The 19,241-nt window shown below is 42.9% G+C and overlaps 1 long non-coding RNA gene across 1 annotated transcript in view; it reads left to right on the top strand.

Annotated features, from left to right (window-relative positions):
* Positions 1-19,241, top strand: part of LOC134401627 (uncharacterized) — a 218,245-nt gene that overhangs the window by 177,532 nt on the left and 21,472 nt on the right. The gene's annotated exons all lie outside the window — the stretch shown is intronic.

Raw genomic sequence — 19,241 nt, 5'->3', positions numbered from 1 at the left:
AATTGAGGTATTTTGCTAGTAGTTTTCGAGTGAATCTTTTGTTGTTTTCCAAGCGACCACTGGGGCAAAGGAGCAGGATTTGATATGTTTAAAGAAAATTTAAACAAATGCTTACATCTGCGTAAGCTTTAAAGATAAAGACATCAAAATTGGCACAGTAATAGATATTAAAGACACCTTTAAGCATACCAAATTTGGGTTGGATTGGGTTATCTGTTGATTTTTAATGATTTTTTTTTACATTTCCCCCCTTAAACACTTTGCAACGGTTTTGCAGATTTTTTCCCCTTTTCTCCTTATAGAACTGATTCTGCTCAGTGACTTTGGAGGGCTTCCTTGCAGGAACAGCTCACTTCACATCCTGCCACAACATTTCAATGGGTTTTAGGGCCAGACTTTGAGTAGGCCATTCTAAAATGCAGGATTTCTCCTTCTGCTGCCATTCTTTTGTAGATCTGCTATTAGTTGCATGACTCACTTTCGGTTCAGCTTTAGCTCACAGAAGGATGACCTGACATTCTAACTCTAGAATCTTTTGATACACTGCAGAATTCAGGTTTATGTCAATGATGAACTACCATCCAGGTCCTGAGGCACAAAGCAGGCCTAAACCATCACATCCTCACCACCATGCTTGACAATTGGGATGAGGTTCTCCTGTTCGAATTCAGTGTTTGTTTTTCACCAAATGTAACATTTCTCATTGAGGCCATTAAGCTCTACTTGTGATTCATCTGTCCAGAGAACATTGTTCCCGAAGACTCAGAGAGCACCTATGGGATCTTTAGCAAACTTCAGATGAGCAGCAATGTTCTTTTAGAGAGCAGTGGTTTCCTCCTGGCTATCATCCCAGGAACACCATTCTTGTTCAGTCATGGACACCCACATTAGCTAAAATGAGAGTGACCTGCAGATCCTTGCTTGTTACTCTAGGGCTCTTTTTGGCCTCCTGGATGATGTACAACCACTCCTGAGTAGAGTAACTGTGGTCTTGAACAGTCTCCTTTTGTAAACTATCTGTCTGAGAATGTATTGGTGGAGCCCCAAATCCTTAGAAATGGTTTTGTAACCCTTTCTAGACAGCAATAACTGCTTTTCTGAGGTCCTCATAGATCTCTTGAGCATGGCACTCAATCATATGGTGAAGACCAAACTCACAAAGTTATTGATCTTTTTATAAGGTGGGCCTGATGCACTGATGCAACCAGGGCTTCACTTACTTTTGCACACACCCTGACTCTTAAGTACTTATTGTTGGCCTAATTTATACATTGTTTTATTTCACAAGACATGGAATTGATTAATATAAACCATACTGGATATTTAGAAAGGGACTGGTTTTGATTTACAAAGGCTATCATGGTAAGACTATGGAATTTCTGTAATTATCATTAAGGTTCACAAACTTTTTTGTGCCACTGCACTAATATTTCTTCTCTATAGGATAACTATACATGACTGGTGAAGATCAGGAGCAGGCAGCAGGTGGCTGTGTGTGTTATGGCAGGAAATTGCCAGAAGAAGGTTACACAAGCAGGCATTAAAATCAAGATAAACTGTCCAAGTAGCCAGAAATACAACAGGAAGACCTTTGGGAGTCAAGCAAAGACTGTACCCAAGAGCTGGAGCTGGGTGTGAGTGTATCTGGCTCGGGTGAAGTTTAATTTGGCCCAAGATAAAAGGAGTAATTAAGAGCTTGTAATAGCAACAGTGTCTCTGGAGTCTTTAAGAAGTGTCAGCAAGGATTCTTTTGAAAGCCCCTAAGTAAATATTATTTATTTATTACATTTCTATACCATCCAATAGCTGAAGCTCTCTGGGCAGTTTACAAAGATTAAAATGAGAAAGTACAACATAAAACAGTATAAAATATAGGAGTTTAAAACAGCATAAAAATTAGGCATGTGCTCCGCTCCGATTAGAAGCGTAGAAGCAGGAGCGAATTGGCCTGCTCCGCCTTGCCCAGAGGCGGAGTATAAGCGGACCGCGGACCCCTAGAAGCAAGGCGAAGAGAAGCGCCCATTTTCGGAGCGCTTCTCTTTCCGCGGACCGATCCGACCGCCATTTTGAAACATTTCGCCCATAGGATTGCATTGCGGAAAAGAAAAGGGGATAACTGTGTTGTTTTTGAAGCTATCTTTCTGAAACGTCTTGTGCTTAGAGAGTCATGGATGGGGGTCATTTTGAGCCTACTCTCAGCTCTCTGCGTGGTACAGTTCGCTTGCTAGATTTTTTAAAAAAAACGGCGGGAAAAATACCTTTTCCGAAGGGCTGAGGGGCAGAGTCAACTCCCGGTCATGATCACATGATCCCAAAGTTGGAGGAGGGGATAGGCAAAACGGGTAACTTGGGATTCTGGGAACTTCTCTTTCTTATTCTGAATGGACTTTTCCCAGTGTTTTTTTAAAACAGTAGCCCCACCAAATGCACAAACACAACCTGTGAAATCATATACTAAGCCAATAATAAAAGAGCACTGCTACCCACCCTAACTTTGGGGAACAACTGAAAAGATGTGGTGCAAGGGGATGAGCTCCCCTAGGGCATGCCATGTGGACGTGCCCTCACTCTCTCCTGTACTTGGAGGGCCATCAGAGCCCTCCAAAGAGAGTAACCCGGTGGAGCAATGCCTTTCATGAGTTGAAGTGAGAGCGTTGCTTCTTAAAAGACTGGGTCTCAGAGCCCTCCAAAGAGAGTAGCCTGGTGGAGCAATGCCTTTCATGAGTTGAACTGAGAGCGTTGCTTCTTAAAAGACTGGTTACTACTAGGACCAGTCAAATTGGCAGATGCTTCCCCCTCCCCTGGGCACATCCCCCTCTTACTGGTAAAAGACAGATATAGCCTTTTTTATAAAGTTCTTCTTGCTGTTTATTCAGCAACATTGCTGCTTTTAATTCCACCCCTCCTTCGTTTATTTATTTATTTATTTATTCCATTTTATATGCATTACTGGCTTATCCTTGGCTCACTTCCTTATGCCAACAGAAATGTCTGCTGCCTGCCTGCCTTCCCTCCCTCCTCCCCTGCCCGCCTTGCAGGGATGGTTTGTGTCTGGCTTTGACTCAGGGGAGAAGACCTTCCTGCGCTCACTTGGAGTTTTGGAAGTTCCAAATCCATTTTTCAAGTGTGGAAGAAGATTCATATTAGGTTGATGATCTCTACTCCCCAATTCATGGCATGTTGGGATTTCCTTTGAAATGGCCCCATTGAGCTGTCTGCAGGTTTAAGCCCCGCCAAATATCAGGGGATGATGGGATTGCCTTGTACCTTGGCATGATTGTGGGTCTAGATGGCACCTGTGAGTGTGCCCATATCTCTTTTTTTTATCTGTCCAAATGTCAGAGAACAATCCATGTCTGCAAATGGAGTGCCCGATTTTCATAAATTCCCAAAAAATCAGGGGATGATGCGACTGCCTTGAGTCTTGGCATGCATGTGTATCCCTGGATAAGCTGTCATGGTGGCGAGTTTGAGGTAACTTTCTAACGTGCAAATTGACGGAGCTATCGAAAGGGGTGTGAATGGGGTGCCCGATTTTCATAAATTCCCCAAAAATCAGGGGATGATGGGACTGCCTTGAGTCTTGGCATGCGTGTGTATCCCTGGATAAGCTGTCATGGTGGCGAGTTTGAGGTTTCTAATGTGCAAATTGATGGAGCTATCGAAAGGGGTGTGAATGGAGTGTTGGATTTTCATAAATTCCCCAAAAATCAGGGGATGATGGGACTGCCTTGAGTCTTGGCGTGCATGTGTATTCCTGGATAAGCTGTCATGGTGGCGAGTTTGAGGTAACTTTCTAACGTGCAAATTGACGGAGCTATCGAAAGGGGTGTGAATGGGGTCCCCGATTTTCATAAATTCCCCAAAAATCAGGGGATGATGGGACTGCCTTGAGTCTTGACGTGTGTGTGTATCCCTGGATAAGCTGTCATGGTGGTGAGTTTGAGGTTTCTAACGTGCAAATTGACGGAGCTATCGAAAGAGGTGTGAATGGGGTGCCTGATTTTCATAAATTCCCCAAAAATCAGGGGATGATGGGACTGCCTTGAGTCTTGGCGTGCATGTGTATCCCTGGATAAGCTGTCATGGTGGCAAGTTTGAGGTTTTTAACGTGCAAATTGACGGAGCTATCGAAAGAGGTGTGAATGGGGTGCCCGATTTTCATAAATTCCCCAAAAATCAGGGGATGATGGGACTGCCTTGATTCTTGGCGTGCGTGTGTATACCTCCATGAGGTGTCATGGTGCCAAACTTGAGGTTTCTAACTTTAACAGAAAAAAAGTTGTATACTTTTTTAGCTTAATGCAAGCCTGGGGGGGGGGGAAACGGAGTTCCGATCCGGAGCTCCGCAGCGGAGCAGAGCGGACATAGGCGAAGCAGGGGTGGAGCGCAGCGGCCCAATTCGCAAATTGTGAATAAAAATACAACCAGAATAAAACCTAGCATCAATTTAGAGATTTAAAATACAGTAACAGATTTAAAACAGCACAGCTATAATGCTAAAATGCTTGGAAAATAAAAAGTTCCTCACCTGGTGCTGGAAAAGCACAATGTAGGCACCAGGTGAACCTCTCTAGGATGCTCATTCCATAGCTGGGGGGTCACAACAGAAAAGGCCCTCTTCTGGTAGCCACCTACCTCACTTCCTTTGAAAGAGGCTCCCAGAGAAGGAGATGACCTTAGGGTCTGGGCAGGTACATATAGAAAGAGATAATACATCACATAACCTAGGCCCAAGCTGTTTAGGGCTTTGAATGTTAATAGCAGCAATTTGAATTGTGCCCAGACATGGACTGGAAGCCAGTGCAGTTTGAAAAGTACTGATATAATATGATCACGTTGGCCAGTCCCCATTAACAGGTCCCCTGTTTTGGACCATCTGAAATTTCTGGACCATTTTCAAAGGCAGCCCCATATATATCACATTTCACTAATCCAGATGAGAGTTTATTAGGGCATGGATAGCTGTAGCTAAGCTATCTCTGTTCAGATAAGTGTGTAGTTACTGAGCTGATAAAAGGTGCTCCATGCCACTGAGTCCATCTGTGCCTCAAGTGATAGTTCTCGATCCAAAAGCAGATATTAGTGTTCCCTTATGTACAAAATATTAGGGATGTGCACGGACCCCCCCCCAATCCGCAACTTCTGAATCAAGTCCGCTCCACCCTTATTCATTCATTCATTCATTCATTGCTATTTATTACGGTCACAGACCATCAAAATCAACACCAAAACATACAAAGGATAGATAAAAAGTGACATAAAAACAAAATACAGCTTGGTGAGTTGCTTCTCTCAGAAGGATTGCAATGTTATTTTTCTAATTTGCATTGAGGACATGAGAAACTTAGAGACCCTTTCAGTAATATGGGAGGACACTTCCCTTTAAACAGATTAATACCAACGTTGTGGGGCTATATCCAGAAAAGGCTGTTAATAAAGGAAAGATTTTTCTGCATTCATCATACATGTTACAATGCAAAACGACATATTCAACAGATTCTATTGCTCCAGAACCACAGGGACATATCCGTTCATTAACCGGGATCTTAATAAATTCTCCTTCTAGTAATGCTGATGGCAACACATTAAAGCGAGCAAGCGTAAATGATCTCCTATACTTGGGAATGGTTAAAGCATACATCTATGAAGCTGCAGTGAGCCCATAGTTATTAAAATTATTGTAGAGCAGTGGAGAGCAAGATTTGTTAACAGCAGTTCTTAAATGCTGTAGATCTAGATCTATTAGTCTTTGAACAACAAGAGATTGGGCCTTCTGGAGCCCATAGTTGCCTACAGCTTCCAAAGAGAAGCCCAGCCTAAGTAGCTTCTTCTCCATCTCTCTCATCCAATGAGTGACATAGGAATCTGAGAGCAGTAAAACAAGATAGCTACCAGGAGCTGCAAGGAAGTGTAGCCGTAGCCACCATTTAAAGGCCTCGATCCATGCCTTGCATTCAACTGATCTAATACCCACTTCCAGATAAATAGCTGTGTTCCCCCCACAGGAAGGGAGGCCCAGTAGTTTTCTAAGAAATACAGATTGGAGTCTTTCAATTTGGGCATTAAATCCCAGTATCCAAATAGGAATACCGTAAGTAAGTTGGGCCAGAGTCTTAGCTTTGTAAATTTGAAGTGCAAAAGGGATGAATTGACCACCTTGCATGAAAAAGAATCTTAGGATCAGCTGCTGACTAGTATTTGCTGAATTAATTGTCTGCCTTCTTTGTTTAGACCAAGGGCCTTGCTAGACTATGCTGGAAAAGCCAGCAGGGAGGCGGGGCGACGGCGCGCTAATTTTAGTGCGCGCCGCCCCGCCTCCTAGACAGCCGACGCGCAGGGACTCCGGAAGCCCTTCAGCGTCGGCCATTTTTTTTTGTTTTTTTTTTGTTAAAGGGGCCATGTGCGGCCCGAAGACTCCGGAGAAGGTAAGGGTTTTTTTAAAATAAATTAAGGCCCCCCTCCCGCCCCATCTTCCCCCTCCCAATGCCTGATGACCCCCTCCCCCCTCGCTCGCCCATCCTCCCCCCATGACCGATGCCTGGCCTCCCCTCGCCCCTGTGCCCGATGCCCTGCTGCCTTTCCCTCGCCCCATGTGCCATCCCTGATGCCCAGCTGCCTTTCCCTCTCCTGCTGGGTCCGACCTTCCCCCTTACTATAATTGATAGTCAAACTATTCTCAGAGCAAAAGGTCCCAAATGCAGAGAGTAATCATTTTAACCCAATTCTAGAAAGTGATAACAGTACAGCATCATCAGCATACAGAGGGAAAGGCACAGTGGTGTTGGACAATTTGGGAGCATAGGAATCAACACTACAAAGATAAGAAGCCAAATCATTTAAAAATAGATTAAAAAGAAGAGGGGCCAAAATACAGCCCTGTCTTACACCTCTTGTAACCAGGATTGAATTGGAAAGTTGTCCCTGCTGCCCACATTTGACTTGACTAGAGGTCTGATTATACAGACATCTAATGAGAAACAGTAGGTGCTTGTCCATAGAACTTTTGTATAATTTGGACCATAGCAATTCCCTTGAAACTAAGTCGAAGACAGACTTAAGATCGATGAAGGCAGTAAAAAGCTTACCATCAGGAAATGAGGTATATTTCTCTGCAAGGTGAGCTAATACACAACAATGATCTAAAGTTGAGCAGCCTGCTTTAATCTCAATCTGTTCCTCACCGATTATATTATTATCCTCCATCCAATTTAGAAGCTTACATTTTAAATACCTGGCATAAAGTTTCCCAATGACTGAGAGAAACTGATAGGATGGTAATTTGCTGGATTGGTCCTGTCACCTCTTTTAAAAATAGGGACTATAAGCGCTTTACTCCAGATATCTGGGATCTTTCCAGAATGATTAATAAAAATGAATAGAGCTGCTAATAGGGGAGCCCACCATTCTGGATTAAATTTTAAAAGATCAGGGGGCATAGAACCTGGGCCTGGAGCTTCACCAGATTTAAGTTCAGTGATCAAATTGACAATTTCACAATGAGTGACAGATTGCCACTCTGAGACATCAGGGGACAGTTGGAAACTGGACGCTAAGAAATTATTTGGATCCTGGAGAATTGCAGAAAAGTATCTTTCCCACTCACAGTTGGAGATACAACAAGCAGGATGTTTTTGTCGCTCTGACAGAGTCCCTGTGACAATTTGCCAGAATACTTTGCTATCCTTCTTTTGTGTAGCATATAGTAGTTCATTCCATTTCTCTCTCTCTTTAGCTCTTTTCTTTAGAATAATAAGTGCTTTGTATTCTCGTTTCAGTTCATAATACACTTCAGGAAGACATTTATCACCCCTGTCACGGTATATAGAATAAACCTGGCCAATCTGTTTCTTGAGCAACATACAATCATGGTCAAACCAGGTCTGATTCATATAATATTTAGAACTAACAAGAGAACTATCTGTCTCATAATGATACAGCTTTCCTTCACCAGTAGAGGCTAGAATATTTTCATATAATTGCAGACAGACAGTGGATTTTATAAAAGAGATGAACATACCCTCTGTCCTATTAGTCCATTTAATCCTTCTCACACAAGACAGAGAGTAGTCCAATAATGGAGGTCCAATAGGCAAGTGAATCTTTGAGGGAGGGTTAATTAATGTCACTAAAGGATAGTGATCACTATCTGTATAATCATCAACATAAAAAGCTTGAACTGCTCTTCTAAATGACTGGGTAACAAGGACATAGTCAACCACACTACTCCCTAACAAAGAACTGAAGATAAACTCACCCATCGTATCGCCTGGAATGCTTTCATTCAAGATAATTTTATTATGTCGGCATGCAAGAAGAGCTAGACATGTGCCAGCAAAATTTATTGTAGCATCTTTTGAATGTCTGGTATATGGAGATTGCCCTATTGTGTGATCAATTCCTTTAAGATATCGAGATTCTGCAAATATATTATCATCGGGGCCAATCCGGGCATTGAAGTCTCCTCCTCCCTCCCAATCCCCTTTCCTTTTGTGTCATGTCTTTTAGATTGTAAGCCTGTGGGCAGGGACTGTCAAGAAATACTTTTGTAAGCCACCATGAGAGCCTTTTTTGGCTGAATGGCGGCATAAAAATACTTAAATAAATAAATAAATAAAATAAGTCACTGGCCATAAAGACCTGTGCTGATGGAAGCTTTGCCTCAGTATGGGTAATATACTGTTCTAGTTCTTCCCATTGGGCTTTATTGCTAGAATTGCATGTAATTGGAGGGACATAGATGTTGAACAATAAGACTTGAAGGTAGCTACTCTAAATTAGGGTTGCCATAGCAACAGTTCCACAATTAGGGAGTGCAATCACCTCCACATTAAGGGTTGCAGAATCCAGACAAAGCAATCCTGCTTTGGGCCTGCCTTTGTTTGAGGATTTAGTTGCTGCCAGTGATGTAGCAATATACCCATTGAAAGTTAGCTGTTCACAAGCCCAAGTCTCCTGGAGCAGAACAATATCAAAGGATTGGATGTAATTAATAAATGATCTGTCCCTAATCTTCCCCTTCCAGCCTGCTATGTTCCAAGAAAAACATTTGAGCATGTGTGGAAGGTTACGTGTCTTAGGGAGTCAATTGGTAGGGTTAAGTTCCTCCAACACACCCTCCTGGTCTTCCGCTCCACCCTGCATCGATCCGCCTATGGTCCGCTCTGCTGCAGGGATCCGGATCGGAGCTCCGTGTTCCCCCCCCCCATAGACTTGCATTGAAATTCAAACACCTATAACTTTTTTACTGTTAATGTTACAAACCTCAAAATCAGCACCATGACAGCTAATCCATGTATCCACATTCATGCCACGCTCCAAGCAAATACGAGCATGCCCTGATTTTTGGCATTTTTTTTCGTTTTAAGCATCACCCCCTAACCCCAATTCACAACCCTTTTGAGAACTCTGTCAGTTTTTACATTACAAACCTCAAAATCACCACCATGAGAGCTTATCCATTTATCCACCTTCATTCCCAGTTGGAAGCAAATCTGAGCCTTCACTGATTTTGGGGGAATTTTTGAAAATCCTACACCCCATTTTCAGAAATGTTAATAGCTCTGACATCTTTCCATTCCTGCCCAAAAGGATCCATTGCAAAGCGCTTGCCCATAGCAATCAATAATAGCACAGAATTTTCCATAGAGAAACCATAGGGATCCATTGCAAAGTGTTTGCCCATAGCAATCAATAGGACAGATGATTTGGGAGAATAAAGATTTTATGAGGATTAGAGTAAAGCTTTGTGATCCTTGCTTCGGAGATGATAGACTGCAATGTGATCACAGCCATTATTAAACAACAATAATAACGTTAATAATAGCAGTACTAATATTAATAATATTAATAATAATAATAACAACAATAAGAAGTTGAACCACAATGAAAGCCTGCCTGACTTCACTGAAGAGGGAAAGCCAGGAGAGCTTGGGCCATGGGGTGGTATATAAATAAATAAACAAACAAACAAACAAACAAACACAGGAGGGGTGGAATTAAAAGCAGTAGTGTTGCTGAATCACAACAAGAAGATTTTTTAAAAAAGGCTATGTCTGTCTTTTACCAGTAAGAGGAAAGTGGACGTGCCCAGGGGGAGGGGAACTATTGTGCCAATTTGACTGGTCTTGTCTAGGTACCAGTCTTTGAGAAACTGCATCACACTTCAACTCATGGTGCTCCTTGGCTTCTCCAATGGCTACCCTTTGGAGGGTTCTGATGACCCCCCCAAGGCAGGGCAGTGTGCACTGGGCACGTCCACATGCTCTAGGGGACCTCATCCCCTTGCACCACATCTATTCAGTTGTTCACCGAGGTTAGGGTGGGTAGCAGTGCTGTGTTTCCTATCTGTTATTTAATTACTTAGTAGTATATGATTTAAGGTTGTGTTTGGGCGTTTGGTGGGGCTACTGTTTCAAAAAACACTGGAAAAAGTCCATTCAGACAAAGAAAAAAAAGTTACCCAGTATCCCAAGTTACTAAGTATCCTGTTTTGCTTATTCCCCCCTCCAACATTGGGATTGGAGGATGCTTCATCAGGTGATCATGACTGGGAGTTGAATCTGCCTCTCATCGCTTCAAAAAAACCTTACCTCCTCCCACTTTAAGCCATTCTAAACAAACTAATAGCAAGCAAACCGCAGGATGAAAAAGTCTGAACTTCTCCACAAATGCCCCCCAACCACCACTCTCCAAGCACAGTAAGTTTCAGGGATGAGGGGTTCAAAACAAAAAAGTTATACGCTAATCTTTTCCACAATGCAATCCTATGGGGAAAAAAGATCCAAAATGGCGGATGGAACGCTTCGTGAAAAGCGGATTGATACGCTTGTGGTCACTTCTCTTCGCTATGCTTCGCTAGCCCCCCAACTCACTTCTCCTCTGCTTTTAAGAGAGGCGAAGCCCCCTGGTCCGCTATCACTTCAAAGAACTGAAGAGAAGCGGAGCACAGCACTACAAAATATCCCTTTAGGGTGCAATCCTATGGTAATGACCCCAAGCCTCTGAACTCAGAAGCTTACAGACATCCTATGCAGGATGGTTGGAGCAGTGGAGGCAATGTTCCTCCCATACTGTATTTTTACTAGATGGGCATTTTGCCCATCTAAGAAAAACATCTCAGAGGGAAGAGGAGGGAGGCTGAGAATACAGACTATCCTATGACCCCTCAGATACTTTCTGCAGGCCATAGGATCATTCCTTAATAAATTACCTCATGTAATCATTCATCTTGACGGTACTGTTGGTGCCCATCTCATGCCTGAGCCTCTTATACTAGGCTACTAAGACTATGCTCAAAAAAAGGAGGAAGGATGTCAGTGGAACCCTATGTTATAGGGGCAGAATGTGCCTTAGGCCTTGAAATATAAGCATTTACTGAAAATAAGGAACCCCATAGGTGCCTGTGGAGCAGTTTCCCCATAGTTAGTAGAAGTGCTGGAGAGAAGATTCCCCATGTGTGCACTAGTGGTGGGATTAAAGTTATTGGAACCAGAGAGAGAGAGAATAAAATGTATTTTAGATTTTATTTTTAAAGAGAAAAAAGGGGATTGTGTTTTTAGAGGCAACACTGGCATAACTGGAGATAGAAATGGCAGACTATTAAAGTTTGGGTAAGGAAGCTTTGATCCAAGTTTGCAAAGAGAAGAACCTTCAGAATAAGGGGAAATTAGTAAAAGATCTGAGAGTTAGGCTTTTTGCAAGTGATGATGCAACAGTAACCATACCATACTTCTTTATTGCGATCCATAGATCCATGAAAAAACAAGAATCAAACATGAAATCATACAGTTAGAGCTATTATCAACTTTAGTCTAATACACAGAGAGCTCTAATCCTGGCCGCCCCTGTAAGAAATTTAGCAACAGCCAAAGTTACTCTTGAGGACTTATCTTCCAACAGAAACTTAACATAAAATTTGTCTGAACTTCTGGACAGTTTGCTCAACAATGGGGTGATCATAAGATGACGGGCCTGATTATAAAAGCTACAGGACAGAAAGATATGCTCCATCGTCTCCACTTCCATATTCCTACAGGGGCACAGTCGTTCCTGATAAGGGACACCAGCATATCTGCCCTGAAGTAATTCAATAGAATAAACATTGCATCTGGGCTTGGAGAAAGCAATACGATATTTAGCGACCGACAGGTTCTTTAGATAGTCAGCCAGCTGAAGAGGCCCAACATAATGAACATGCAATGCACTGGGAGAGCGAGTGCGTAAGTCGCAGAAGGCTATATCCCACAGTCTTTGTTTAACAGATTTAAAAGCAAAATTCAAGCCCAGATTAAGGAGGAGGGAAGAGGAGAGACCTATTGAAGCTGCCTTCCTGGCAAGAAGATTGGACCAGCTGTTCACATAGTTGTCCTGAGCCAGACACGGAAGCAGACCTGAACCCCTTCCAAAAAGACTAACTTCCATCCAAAATTTTAAGGCAGACCACCAAGCCTTAAGCGAAAGAGAGCTTTCCCCAGTTTCCAACAAAAGTACAGAATTAGGGACACACTTTGGGAGTTGAAGAAGGGTCCTCAAAAACCTTGTCTGTAGCCTATCTATCTCAGATGTTAATCCCCCTATCCAGATATTGGAGGCATATAAAAGCTGGGCTGCAGACTTGGCATTAAACACTTTGATGGCAGACGGTATAAACATTCCCCCTTTAGTAAAGAAAAAGTGTGTTATTGCGGCTGAACTGACTGAAGCTTTATTAAGGGTGGCTGATCTATGGGCACTCCAGGACACGGTATGATGGAATAACAGCCCCAGGTAAGAGAAATTTTTCACCTGTTCCAGGATATGCTCATCAAGGGACCACCGACGTTGAGAAAATCTATTTTCAAAGACCATGACTTTAGAGAGAATTTCATTAAAAGATGTTTCAAACCAGGTCTAGAGCAGAAGGGAATAACAGCATCGTCTGCGTAAAGTAAAATAGGAATTTTCCTTGCGCCAAGTTTGGGCAAGTGTCCTTCGTGGTCAGACAGGGCCTCCTCAATATCATTTATGTATAAGTTAAATAGCGTAGGTGCGAGGATACAGCCCTGTCTTACTCCTCTAGACATAAGAATTTCATCTGAAAGCTGTCCCTGTGTGCCACATCTAACTCGCATCCTGCTGTCGCTGTATAGAACCATTATAAGATTAAGAAGTCTTTTGTCCACCAGGATCTTATCTAATTTCTCCCATAGTTTAGTTCTAGGGATGGAGTCGAAAGCGGACTTCAGATCCATGAAGGCGACAAACAGTTTGCTACGTAGAAATTTAAGATGTTTCTCCGCTAAGTGAAAAAGAATCAGACCATGATCAGAGGTGGAGTGGTTCTTTCTAAAGGCAGCTTGGGCCTCTGTGACAACATTATTGGCCTCGAGGATGTCAGTTAGTCTATTAGATAGAAATCGAGCATAGAGCTTGCCTGTTATTGAGAGCAGGCTAATAGGTCTAAAATTCCCAGGGTCCTTTGGATGTCCCTTTTTGTATATCGGAACCACAATTGCATGTCTCCAACTGTCAGGGATTTTGCCAGATTGATTTATAAAGGTAAAAAGGGCGGCTAACAAAGGGGCCCACCAATCCTGATTGATTTTAATAAATTCAGCAGGGATAAAATCTATGCCGGGTGCCTTACCCCCTTTAAGTTGTTGGATTAATTCGATCACTTCCTCCTTAGAGACTGAATTCCAGGGGGGGAGGGAGGAGAAAGTGACATCCTGCATATCAGCCTGAGCTGATTGTATAGTGTCTGGGTCGGTAAAAATTAGGGGCGTGCACGGACCCCCCGCTCCGCTTCACTTCCAGATCTGCGATTTGCGGATCGGGCTGCTCCACCCCGCCCCCGCTCCGCCTATGTCCACTCCGCTCCGCTCGGAGCTCCGTTTCCCCCCCCCCCCATAGGCTTGCATTAAGCTAAAAAAGTATACAACTTTTTTTCTGTTAAAGTTAGAAACCTCAAGTTTGGCACCATGACACCTCATGGAGGTATACACACGCACACCAAGACTCAAGGCAGTCCCATCATCCCCTGATTTTTGGCCGGGCTTAAACCTGCAGACATCTCAATGGGGCCATTTCAAAGGAAATCCCAACATGCCATGAATTGGGGAGTAGATATGCATCCCTGGATAAGCTTTCATGGTGGTGAGTTTGAGATTTTCACGTGCAAATTGACGGAGCTATGGAAAGGGGTGTGAATGGGATGTTGGATTTTCATAAATTCCCCCAAAATCAGGGGATGATGGGACTGCCTTGAGTCTCGGCATGCGTATGTATCCCTGGATAAGCTTTCATGGTGGTGAGTTTGAGGTTTCTAATGTGCAAATTGACGGAGCTATGGAAAGGGGTGTGAATGGGGTGCCCGATTTTCATAAATTCCCCAAAAATCAGGGGATGATGGGACTGCCTTGAATCTCAGCGTGCATATGTATCCCTGGATAAGCTGTCATGGTGGTGAGTTTGAGGTTTCTAACGTGCAAATTGACGGAGCTATGGAAAGGGGTGTGAATGGGGTGCCCGATTTTCATAAATTCCCCAAAAATCAGGGGATGATGGGATTGCCTTGAAACTTGGCGTGCGTGTGTATACCCCCATGAGGTGTCATGGTGCCAAACTTGAGGTTTCTAAATTTCACAGAAAAAAAGTTGTATACTTTTTTAGCTTAATGCAAGCCTATGGGGGGGAAAAACGGGGCTCCGATCCGGATCCGGAGCTCCGAGCAGAGCGGAGCGGACATAGGCGGAGCGGGGGTGGGGCGGAGCGGGCCGATCCACAAATTGCAGATCTGGAAGAGAAGCGGAGCGGGGGGTCCGTGCACACCCCTAAATAAAACTACTTAAAATAGGTCAATAAAACAGTAAAACTTCTAAAAAAAAATTGTAAGAGTCACGGAGACTCACACAGCACTGCAGCCTCCAAAGCCGTTTTTTCCCAGCATTTTCTGTATATGGAGTATCGCTAAGATATTAAAAATATTAAAATATTGGCTAAGATATTAAAAATATTAAAATATTAAACTAGAGCAGCATAAAACATGAACCGATTCCCTTCCCTCCAAGCAGGGACTTGTTTGTTTGTATGTTATGGATGTTCACTCCTCTCCTCAGAGCCAAGTTTGCTGATCGCAAAGCACACTCCGGAGTCTTTATTTGCGATGAGGCAGTTCCTCTTGCATGGCTTCTTGCCTACGGCGTAGAGCCTCAGGCCGAGAGCCCTTTGTCTCTCGTCCTTCAGCTCGTACCTCCAGCACTCTGGTCCCTTTAGTACCTGTAGGAGTGGGCGGGGCAAACAAACACTCTCAGGCTCTGCAGCAGCCCTCCAGCCCGCAACAGTAACCAAAGTTGCCCAGGATTAAACACTTGAATTCAGAACAGATTCAGCTGGATGAAAAACATATGAAGATGGATGCTGAACAGCATGCTGACCAATGTAGGCTGATGGCTCAACAGCATGAGGTGCAGCATCAGCAAGAAGCTGAGCAATGTCAGGAGCAACAACATCTCCAGGAAAGCCAGCTACAGCTTGACCAAAAACACCTGAGCTTGGTGATCTCATACAGCATTTAAGGAAATGGTTTATAAAACATACCAGTTAGCACCTGAATACTTTAGAAAAGGTTTTAGACCATTTCATCGGGTGGGGAGATCTTGGTCTATGATGGAGTTTGCAGTTAAACTGAACGATCTGTTGTGGAAATGGCTTAACCTTTGGGTCTGGATCAGTTTTATTTTTATATTCCTAGGAAAATAAAGCCAAGGAAAAAGCAGAGCACCAATGCAAACTGCAGAAATTGCAGACCAGCTGGTTCTCAATCATGAGAGGTATGTTAGTAGTTTACAATTTGAGAGTGATAAGAAATTTAGTTAGAAAGTAACATAGTTTCCTGTAAAAAGAGGGGAGAGTTTTGTCATGGTGAAAAAGCAACACCATACCAAAAACCCTCAGTGGAAGGGAAAGAGTTGCTACGGTTGTAACCAGAAAGATATTTTTTCAGCAGAGTGTCCAAAACAAAAAGTGACCTCTGGAGGTAAAGAAGTACAGAGTGTAAGCATGTCAAACAAAACTGGAGAAGAGGTAGTACAAAAAGTAAAACATACTTGTGGGTTTTATAATAATAAAGGCTGAGGAGGCAATCTGCATGTGCAAAAAATCTATGCAGATAAGGGATAAAATTGTTATGGGGATGTTAGATACAGGAGCATCCGTATCTCTAATAAGAGCTGACTTGGCAGCCTTTGGTAATGTCCAAAGTGGTCAGACTACCTGTCTGTTGTAGAACTTCATATGCAGGGCTTCTTGCCTTCTCCATCTACCACCCTCTGTCTTCTGCCCTTCGTCAGTAGAGATGCGCCAAAATATTGTATTTGTGGAACCATTCCAAATGTTTCAGTTCCAAGCGTTTCAGTTCCAACTGCGTAACTGTTACATATAAAGGTTCCAAAAATAACATTGTTCCGGGAAGGATTTATAACTAGCAAGAGATGGAACTCTTAGTTTTGATACAGTCTAAAGAAAAAAAATCTTTCCATTCTCTATTTTAGGTGTCTGGAGAAATTCATGGTGCTGGGTTATAAAATGCAACAAAATCTTTGTTCCCATTTGGTTTAAATCATCTCCCCACCCCCACCCCTGCTATAACTACAAATAAAGAAATAAATCTATAAGGGTTCTTTGTTAGAAATTGCTTTCTCTATGTTGCTCTGTGTAGAAAACACATTCCTGGTTAAATTCCTCCTGTTTTCTGCTTGCTAGGACACACTTAAAAAAACAACAACCTGTGATTATCTATACCAATATTCAAGAGCACCTTTTCAACAATTTCTTCCTATAAAGGTCACAATTTCTCCCTATAGTAGAACTTCTGGACGCAATCCTTACTCCTATAGTGTGTTCTTCTCCTTGGCTCTGCCTCCAGTGACCCCCTTTCCACCACACCAGTTAGACTGGCCATGAACCTCCAATGGAAAGAATACACTATTTATTTATTTAAAACATTTATATCCCACCCTATATCAATAAGATCTCGGAACTAGTTAGAATGTGGAACAGTTATAATAGAGAAACTATGAAAGTAACTTAACAGATAGGAACTCTACTAGGAACTCTTTGGAACATCGGAAACAGACATAACACAGATGGATAGGAACTTCACTAGGAAAGGTGACTCTTTGGAATATTTGAAACTGGCACAACACAGGAAAGTGAACCGCCCAAAGTGATTCGGCTATTGGGCAGTCTAAAAATGCAATAAATAAATAAATAAAAGTGAAGTAATTGAAGCCAGTCCCAGACTTTCCCATGAATCAGCAAGTTTGTGCATGTCATGTAGACATCAGAGTCATGTGACGGGGAAGGTGAGGAAGGTAAAACAACACTCACACACTAACACTCACCACCCAACCACACAGTATAATTTTGCTTACACTCTAAATGTTACATTGGAACTGGATCTATTGAGAAACATGTTATTTCTGAAACCATTCCAAATTTGGAACACCATTATTTTAGCAATTATGTTATTTAACGCCCATGCCCATTCCTATTGGTACTTTCCCCTTAGTGCCTTGTGCTTATTAGCTGCATGTGACAACCAGTTCCCAGCTCCTTTGAGACGGACACAATTACTTTCAAGTGGAGTAGCAAAGTTAGCCAAATTTCCACCCATGTAGTACTATTTCACTATCATTAAAGTAGACAGAATTGTTTAGGTATAGTCTATTTGGATGGAGTGTGCCAAGTCAGGTGGAAATAGCCAAGTCCTGATGGAAAACATACAGACCGTCATCAGACGGGGTGGGTGGGAGGTGGGAATAGAGTTTCACTACCGTTGCTTTGGCATCCAGCTGCCGTCCCAGGAAAGTGGAAAACAGCTTCCTCTTTTGTCACATAACGAAGAAAGAGGAAGTAGCAACAATTATTCCATGGTATAATCTCACCCCATTGAGTGCACTATTCCATAGGTTATAGAGTTCTCCAGCAGGAGCAGCCAAAAACACCATGGCTGCTCCTGTATAGCCAGCAGAACTCACAAAGGCTGATGGGATAGGGCTGGGGGGGACTGAGGGAGGAGCACCAGCCACCCAGAAGGACGTCGAGACTTTCAGCCGCACGACAAGGTGAGGGGCAACATGTTGTGTGGGGAGTACCAGCAAAATAGCGCACAGTAAGTGTGCTATTCCCACCTTTGTTGCCTAATATGTCGTCCGAACATGGCCTAAGACTAACTTCTATGGGGATGTTATTGTTGTTATCATCATCATTTCATAATAATTACTTCTACCTGGTGCTTTGCAGGCATGATAGAGAAAGCCATATGCCCACTTTAGAGAGAGACTTCCCACAGTATAAGATCTTTGTGGGGAGGCCCTTCTTTTGGTACTGCCACTTTCAGAAGTGCATTTGGTAGCAATGTGAGAGAGGACCATCTCACTGGCTGCTCCCAGGCTATGAAACTGCTTGCAGAGGGAAGGGAAGGTTGGCTTCCTCTCTGCTGTCCTTTCATCAGCAGGTCAAGGCATGGTTATTTATCTGTGATAGTAGGTTGCCTTGAGTGCCATTTTTTTGGGTAGAAAGGTGAGGTACAACTCAAATAAATAAATTTCCCCTTTTGTGATATGGCTTGCTTGCTGGCAGCTATGGCTTGTAAAGACTGGTTCTGTGTGTTATTGTGCAGATTTATCCACCGACCCACCGCACACTGCTTTTCAGCCATGGCTTTAAAGTTAATTGTCAATTTCCCCTTTGAAATAGGTTCTTGCTGTGGAGCAGAGATAGAATGATCATATGAAAAGGAGGACAGGGCTCCTGGGTCTTGCTATTTACTGTGTTATCTGTACAGCACCATGTACATTGATGGTGCTATATAAATAAATAATAATAATAATAATTTCAGCAGGTGCCATTGGTATGCAAGCAGCACCTGGTGAAATCCCCTCTTCATCACAACAGTTAAAGCTGCAGGAGCCCTGCCCTCTTTTGTATCTGGTCACCCTAAACAGAGAGATTGGGCATAAAGCACTGTATGACCCGAACTTTCCCTCGCTTCATCCCACATACCTGCTTCCTTCGAATTATCCCCGTAGCACTAAGCTTTCGACATTGTTGTTTTTGCTACCAGGAGGCAGCAATCCTTTGCATACCAGGAAGTGAGTTGAAGGGGGGAAATGTAAAAAATCATTTAAAAAAATCAACGGATGACCCAATCCAATTCAAATTTTTTATGCTTAAATCTCTCCCTAATATCTATTACT

The sequence above is a fragment of the Elgaria multicarinata genome, chromosome 7 (assembly GCF_023053635.1).
Source record: "Elgaria multicarinata webbii isolate HBS135686 ecotype San Diego chromosome 7, rElgMul1.1.pri, whole genome shotgun sequence".
Lineage (NCBI taxonomy): Eukaryota > Metazoa > Chordata > Lepidosauria > Squamata > Anguidae > Elgaria > Elgaria multicarinata.
This window is presented reverse-complemented; position numbering and strand designations above follow the sequence as displayed.